The sequence below is a fragment of the Rhinopithecus bieti genome, unplaced genomic scaffold, assembly GCF_001698545.2.
Source record: "Rhinopithecus bieti isolate Rb0 unplaced genomic scaffold, ASM169854v2 scaffold_19708, whole genome shotgun sequence".
In the NCBI taxonomy this organism is placed as follows: domain Eukaryota; kingdom Metazoa; phylum Chordata; class Mammalia; order Primates; family Cercopithecidae; genus Rhinopithecus; species Rhinopithecus bieti.
In genome coordinates this window covers 1,753,139-1,761,128 of record NW_016810765.1, presented here as the reverse complement: position 1 = coordinate 1,761,128, position 7,990 = coordinate 1,753,139, and the positions used below count along the sequence as shown (strand labels likewise).

At 41.8% G+C, this 7,990-nt stretch overlaps 1 protein-coding gene across 5 annotated transcripts in view; it reads right to left on the bottom strand.

Annotated features, from left to right (window-relative positions):
* Positions 1-7,990, bottom strand: part of GCNT1 (glucosaminyl (N-acetyl) transferase 1) — a 129,649-nt gene that overhangs the window by 42,666 nt on the left and 78,993 nt on the right. The window lies entirely within an intron of this gene.

Genomic DNA, 7,990 nt, shown 5'->3' with positions numbered 1-7,990 from the left:
TTTTTGAGACAGAGTCTCACTCTGTCGCCCAGGCTAGAGTGCAGTGGCATGATCTAGGACCACTACAACCTCTGCCTCCCAGGTTCAAGCAATTCTCCTGCCTCAGCCTCCTGAGTAGCTGGGATCACAAGCACGCACCACCACAGCCAGATAATTTTTGTATTTTTAATAGAGACGGAGTTTCACCACGTTGGCCAGGCTGGTCTCAAACTCCTGACCTCGTGATCCCCCCACCTCGGCCTCCCAAAGTGCTGGGATTACAGGCGTGAGCCACCACTCCCAGCCCCAGAAGAGGCTTTTTAAAATTAATTTAAGAGGTGGGCGCAGTGGCTCATGCCTGTAATCCCAGCACTTTGGAAGGCCAAGGTGGGCAGATCACATGAGGCAAGGATTTCGAGACCAGCCCGGCCAACATGGTGAAACCCCGTCTTTACTAAAAATACAAAAATTAGCCAGGTGTAGTGGTGCACACCTGCAGTCTCAGCTACTCGGGACGCTGAGGCATGAGACTCGCTTGAACCTGGGAGGCGTAAGTTTCAGTGAGCTAAGATTGCACCACTACACTCCAGCCTGGTGACAGAGTAAGACTCTGTCTCAGTAAATAATAAATAAAAAGTAATTTAAGAGAAGACAGTGAAAAAAAAATATTAGAATATAAGTAGGTATGACCTCAGGTTGTCTGAAAAAAAAAAAATAACCTTTTTGAGTTTAGTGTCATGAAAGTCTAGAGACAAAAGAACAAAGGTTGTCCAACTTTCTCCAAAAGGTCAGTGTGTTTCCGACTGCCTATGCACCTTTACTGTTACCCAGTTTGCTTAAAGTCTAAGTAACAGTGAAACTCACTTTTACATGGAAAAAAACCTGTCCTCTCAGGCAGGAGACTTCATTTGCAGAGGCTGACTTTGATGGGCTTGAGCAGATATATCTATATATATATACATACAAAAAAACAGTTTTTTTTTTTTAATAGAAATCTTCAACCTCATTATCACTGCAGACCAAAAATGAGAATAAAAGATCTCATTGTCTACTTTGAAATTCCACACTAAAGAGTAATGGACTTTTTTCTTTTTCTCAAATCTAAAAGTAGGTAGTTTATAATACCAAATAGAACACCACAGTTTTATGGAAACAAAATTTTAGATTGGAAAATTAAAGTTCATGTTGTCCCCTCTTAAAGATGAGGTGGCCCTGGGTTTTTGGCCCTGAGGTCACCCATCCTGTGTGTCACATGGGCCACACGTCTTGGGTTTTCTAAACAGTCCCAATTTTAAGTATGTGAGCCTCCTAAATGGCTTGGTCTCAGAAATGCTAATTCCCAAATTCTAGATTCCTTGTTTTTAGAGGTAGCCCTCAAATCTGAATTTTCAGTTTGCTAAATGTGACTGTTGGAGTAAGTAAGATGACAAAATACAAGGCTAACCATTAGCAAAAATGAAAAGCACTCTCTGCCCAATTTCCTCTACACATTCAAAATCCAGGTCAACCCCTTCCCATGCTCCTTTCCCAAACCACAGTGACTGCCCCTCTTTGAAATCCAACATCATTCACTGTTGGAGGCCACAGAGCAAAACAGGAGTGTGAAGTCAAACCGAAGTGAAGACATAGCCTATGTTACTTCCTAAATGCATGGTTTCTGCAAGTTGCTTAACCTCTCTGAGCCTTAGTTTCCTTATCTGAAAAATGAAGATATCGTAATGACCCATCTCATTTGGTCAGTGATGATTAAGTAACCTGTAAAGTGCCAAGCACAGTGACTGGTACACACAGCAGATGCTGGATAAACAGGAATTATCGTCGTCTCTCACTTCAGCACTGAATCCCCACATCACTCTGTCTCTGTGAACCCATCCATGTGGGTGCTTTGGAGAGCTCTTAGTGGCCTCTGTCGAGTCTTAGGCTTGTCTCCCACCCCTTTACCCACACTACTCCCTGGGTCTGTTCAATTAGCATGAACTCAAAAAATAAAAAAAAAAAACCAAATGTCCAAATATTACGAAATTCACTTCCTTTCTCCCAAAAAATGTAGGGCAGCATCTTGGATGCTTTGTGTTAAGTGTGCCTTATAGCTCATAGTCTTTTCCAGAGAAGGAAATGAAAGTTCAGTACTTACAGGTTCTAAATTATTGTCTGGGAGCCTAACATGATTTTAGATACTCTAAAATGTGTATCTAAAGATAAACCCAGGCCCGGCGCAGTGGCTCAGGCCTGTAATCCCAGCACTTTGTGAGGCTGAGGTGGAAGCGTCACCTGAGGTCAGGAGTTCGAGACTAGCCTGGCCAACATGGCGAAACCTCGTCTCTACTAAAAAGACAAAAATAAGCCAGGCATGGTGGCTTGCACCTGTAGTCCTAGCTACATGGGAGGCTGAGGCAGGAGAATCGCTTGAACCTCAGAGGCAGAGGTTGCGGTGAGCAGAGATCACGCCATTGCACTCCAGCCTGGGAGGCAGAGCAAGACTCTGTCTCAAAACAGACAAACAAACAAACAAACAAAACCATAAAAAGAAACCGAGAAAACAACCTGCTTCAAACAGTACTGGGTGGTACTTTCATCCTGTCTTTGGGATTGATCTTAGCCTTTCTGGACTTTGGTCTCCTTACCTGCACAAAGGAGCAGCTGGACTCATTTAGGGGGTCTCCAACTCCTAAGTGATAAAGCACTTTGCTGTTCCTTAGCAGATGTGTGATGGGGGCGGGGGGCAATTGTAAGGCAAAATACTAATATGTACTGTATTTCCCCGAGTCTGAGAACATTTTTTCCCTTACACTGATATTTTTCAAAATTGATACCCACTGACACAAAGTATGCTCATTATTGTGGTGGTGGTGGTTTTTTTTTTTTTTTTTCCACTTCCTTTAGAGATGATTAGAGATGATTATCAAATGGATGGTGCTTTTACAAAGTTATCTCAGAATTTAGGAAACTGTTAATAATAAGCAAATACTTTGCCAAGCATTTTACATACCTTTTCTTATTTAATTCTCACAACCACCCTGTCAGTAGCTATTTTTATTCTCACTTACCAGGTAAAGAAACCCAGGCTTTCACTGCTCTGAATATGGTCATTTACTCCAGTTTACCGGGATTAAGAGGTGAGGCGAGGGCTCAGCCCAGGGCTGACTCCCCGGGGAACAAAGAGAACAGAGCATAGTCTCTCTTTCTGGCCAAGAAAAACACTGGATCCAGTTATTAACAGCTTCTAATTATACCTTGCTCTGCCTCCTAACTTTTCAAGGAGCTCGAGAATCTCCCAAATCTTCCTGCGGATATGAATGTTACAAACTCTCTTTTTGAAGGCTTCAATGCTAAGACACATCAGAGCAACCTCTTCAATAGAGTCGCCTCAGGGACTTATTTGATCTAAGCTGTGACTGTGTCTTTAAACAGCTTGATAGACCTGAGTGGCAATCTTTATTCTCCATTTCACATCATCTAAATGATATTGTGGTACAGTTATTGAATTTGAAATTAGCACTAAAGCCAAGAACGAAGTAATGCTCATTGTAATGACATGAAAAGAAGTATGTGAGATGATGTAGTATTCAGAGGTGAGCCGCACCTCAGCACGTTCAGAGAAGGCTGGGCATGGTGGCACTGCACCTGTAATCCCAGCTACTCAAGAGTCTGAGGCAGGAGAATCGCTTGAACCGAGATCGCGCTACTGCGCTCCAGCCTGGGCGACAGAGTGAGACTCTGTCTGAAAACGAACAAACAAGCAAACAAAAAAACCAGCCTCCAGATAGATATATTATAAACATGCACTGGAAGAACTGTGAGAAGCACACACCCAAAACTATTCAGTGAGGATCTTCCTTTTTCGGAGAGGGGATGTTTATTCAAACACTGCTGAAATGTTTGCATTTGTTATGTTCACTTCAGTAATTTTCTTTAAAAATTGCCAACTGGGATAAAGTGGTGACAGTTCTCCAAAATAAGCTCCAATTAAATATATTTGCAAAGCATATAATTTCCCAAAAACAAAAATCCATTGACAATCTCACTTCACTGACACATCCTCTGCGTTCACGTTCCCCGTTCTCTTCTGGTACTTATCTTTGCACAATACACTTATATTTTTGCTCAGATGTAATAGCAGCAGGGATTTCAGTTTCTATTCTTTTTTGATTACTGGCTATCAAAGTATCTTCATTTGTTTTTGTCACAATTAGTTCGTCTTCTGGTTGGATATTAAGGGTATTTCCAAATTACACTTTTATAAACATGAACTATGAATAGCTTTGTATATTCATAGCTTTGTTTTCTCTTTGCTTTTAAAGGATTTCCTTGGAATTCCTAGGAGTAAGGATTTTAGGTCACTACTTGTAAGTTTCTCTGCCTCTTGTCTGCCTTCCAAATAAACCATACTTATACTGTCCCCGGTAACATCTGGATGCCATTTGCTCTAAATTTACTATACATTTTAATTATATATAATGTTAAATGACTGCATATGAATATACTGTATAATTATTTTTGCCGATATTGCAACTATAAAATGATACATCATCAAGGTTTCATTTTGTGATTCGATTACCAGTGGCTGAATCTTTTCTTTTCTTTCCTTTCTTTTTCTGAGACAGGGTATCACTCGGTTACCCAGGCTAGAGTGCAGTGGCATAACCAAAGCTTACTATTACTACAGTCTTGACTTCCCAGGTTCAAAGCGATCCTTCTACCTCAGCCTCCTGAGTAGCTGGGAGTACAGGCATATGCCACCATGCCTGGCTAATTTTTGTACTTTTTGTAGAGGCAAGGTCTTGCACTGTTGCCCAGGCTGGTCGTGAACTCCTGGGCTCAAGTGATCTACCTTGGCCTTCCAAAGTGCTGGGATGATAGGTGTGAGTCACTGTGCCCAGTCCTGAATATTTTCTCTTGGGTTTGTTTACATCTGAGATGCAGAAGAGTACAGTGGCAATGATTTCAGCTCTCCAGCTGGACCACCCCAGCAGGAGACCTGGGAATCATCATTCCCCAACCCAAACTTCAGCAAATTATTAGCCTCTCCTAGCTTCAGTGTTTTGTTTTTTTTTTTTTAAATTAATTAACTTTAAACAATTTCATTGGGGAAATGATCATATATACCTTAGAGTTTTTATAAAAAGTAAGTGAGCTAACTTGTAACATGTTTATACTGTATTTGACAAATAATGAGCCCTTAATATTGGCAATGTATTATTATTCATTATTTTCCCTTTTCTGACTTTTGTTCAAATCTGAGCTCATGTCTAAGGGTAACTTTTTCAGACTTCAAAAATGAAAATCCATATTTCAAGTTTACTAACAAATACTTCAATACACTCAACTCAATTCCATACTGAGAATATATTATACAAAATAGATTCCTAGGCTCTGAGGAGAAAAATGCTCCCCATAAATAATACATACTCCCTGCTCTCCAGGAATTCACATAGTGGTTATTTGCTGAGGTTTCTGGGGAAAATTATAGGCTTGGTCAATATAGTTAGAAACTATTTTTAGAACAATGCATCCATTGTAGAGCTGAAAGAAACTTTAGGAAGCATCTAGTGTTGCTGGAAACAGCAGCTCTGGGAGCGATTACTAGGTCTTCAGGATAGGGGTGGAGTCTGTGGTCCCATAAATTACAAGAAACAAAGGCACAAAGACAGACAAGTGTGGCAGGGCACGGTGGCTCACACCTGTAATCCCAGCACTTTAGGAGGCCGAGGCAGGCAAATCATCTGAGGTCAGGAGTTCTAGACCACCCTGGCCAACATGGTGAAACCCCGTCTCTACTAAAAACACAAAAATTAGCCAGCCATGGTGGTGGGCACCTGTAATCCCAGCTACTCTGAAGGATGAGGCAGGGGAATTGCTTGAATCTGGGAGGCGGAAGTTGCAGTGAGCTGAGATCACGCCATTGCACTCCAGCATGGGCGACAGAGCGAGACTCCATCTCAAAGACAGAAAAAGAAAAGACAAGACAAGATTCTTTGCTGCTGGTGTGGCTCCTTATTTCTTAGCCCTTAAGACAGTCATGTCTACTGTAAATATTTAAAGACAGAGACATGGTATTCAGCATTTCTCAAACTTACATGACAAAGAAAACTTACAAGAAGAGCATATTACAAGTCCATAACAAAAAAGTCCATCTAGCCCCAAGTTGTATCCTCCTCTGTAACTCAAGAAAAAGCTGAGGCCCTGGGGCATAAGTGGCTTTTCTAAGGGTCAAGATCTAGTGGAAAGTTGCCTTTAACCAGAGACTGCAGCTTCACCCTTGTGGGTATGTGCCCTTCACGCTCTACTGCAGTCCCTTCACTCAATTCTCCTTTTTTGGGAGGGAGGGGCAACCACAGAACCCCAAAAGAGACATCTGACATTTCTCTGTGGTGTCAGTCACACATTCTCTTTTCTCATTTCCTTTTTTTCTTTGAGACAAAGTCTCACTCTGTTGCCCAGGCTGGAGTACAGAGGCGCGATCTTGACTCACTGCATCCTCCGCCTCCCGGGTTCGGGTTCAAGTGATTCTCCCACCTCAGCCTCCTGAGTAGCTGGAATTACAGGCAAATGCCACCACACCCAGCTATTTTTTTTTATTTTTAGCAGGGACAAGGTTTCATCATGTTTGGCCAGGCTGGTCTTGAACTCCTGACCTCAAGTGATCTGCCAGCCTCAGCCTGCCAAAGTGCTGGCATTACAGGCGTGAGCCACCATGCCCAGCCCCTGGTCCATTTTTAGAAAATATTTACGGGAGGCTGATGTGGGAGTCAGCTGAGCTGACCTTGGGAGAGGCTGCAGTGAGCCATGATCGTGCCACTGCACTCCAGCCTGGGCAACAAAGTGAGACCGGTCTCAAAAAAAAAGAAAAAAAAATTTTTTCATCTTATTTTGACCCAAAATAATATTACTGAGCATGACCAATCTACCTCATAGTGCTAACTTCTGATATGCTGCAAAATCATATCTACCATCAAAAACTGGTCTCTTTCCTAACAGGAGAATACAGCACAGAGGACATGCCTCAAAATGGTCAGAAATGTCTTTGGAAAACACTTATGTTAAAGGTACTAATTTCCACTTATACATTTTTTTTTAAAATCCTGTATTTTTATAGCCATGCCTCTCATTTTCAGGGAACCCATAAGTTTTCTGACACAAGTAATCAACAACAAAATTGGTGGGTTGTCTATTACTGACTTGAAAAACACTTCTGCATAGCAGTGAGACATACATGCATGGGTTTTTATCTATACCCTGGGGTTTGTGGAAGTTAAGCGCCCTAGGCAGGAGCACATTCCTGGGATGGCCATACTCCAGCGGCAGATATTGCATGTGCTTCAGGCTTCTTAATTGCAAACCAGAGGTTTTGTTAATTAGCATAAGTAGTGTGAGAACCAGATCCTCCTAGGTGAATGCAAGGACTGCGTTAGTTAGCGTAACAGATATGAGAAATGTGTAGACAACGGATGAGATCAGGAGGCTCCACCTATATGAAAGGATTAGGGATATTTCAGAGGCAAGTTCTGCATTTACATGAAAAGGACAAACAAGCCTGTCCAGCTCCAAAGTCTGGGATAGTGTCCTAAGCACATTCCTGGGTCCCGCTGCTGATTTCAGGAAATTCTTACCTGACCCCTGCTGAATCCTGCACTAACCAGAAGACTACTGCAAATTCTACATTAAGTGGCTTCTTTAAAAAAAAATTAATTTTTAATTGACGAATAATAATTGTGTATATTTATGGGGTATAATGTGATATTTTGATATATGTATACATTATAGAATGATAAAATGTACACATTTCAAGAGAAACAAGACATGTATACAACGTATTTATCACTCTTTAGTTTGAGCACTTTTTCTTTTTTTTGAGACAGGGTCTCACTCTGTCACCCAGGCTTCAATGTAGTGGCCCAATCACGGTTCACCACAGCCTCGACTCCTGGGCTCAAGCAGTCCTCCCACCTCAGCCTTCTGAGTAGCTGGGACTACAGACACACACCACCACACCCAGCTAATTTCTGTATTT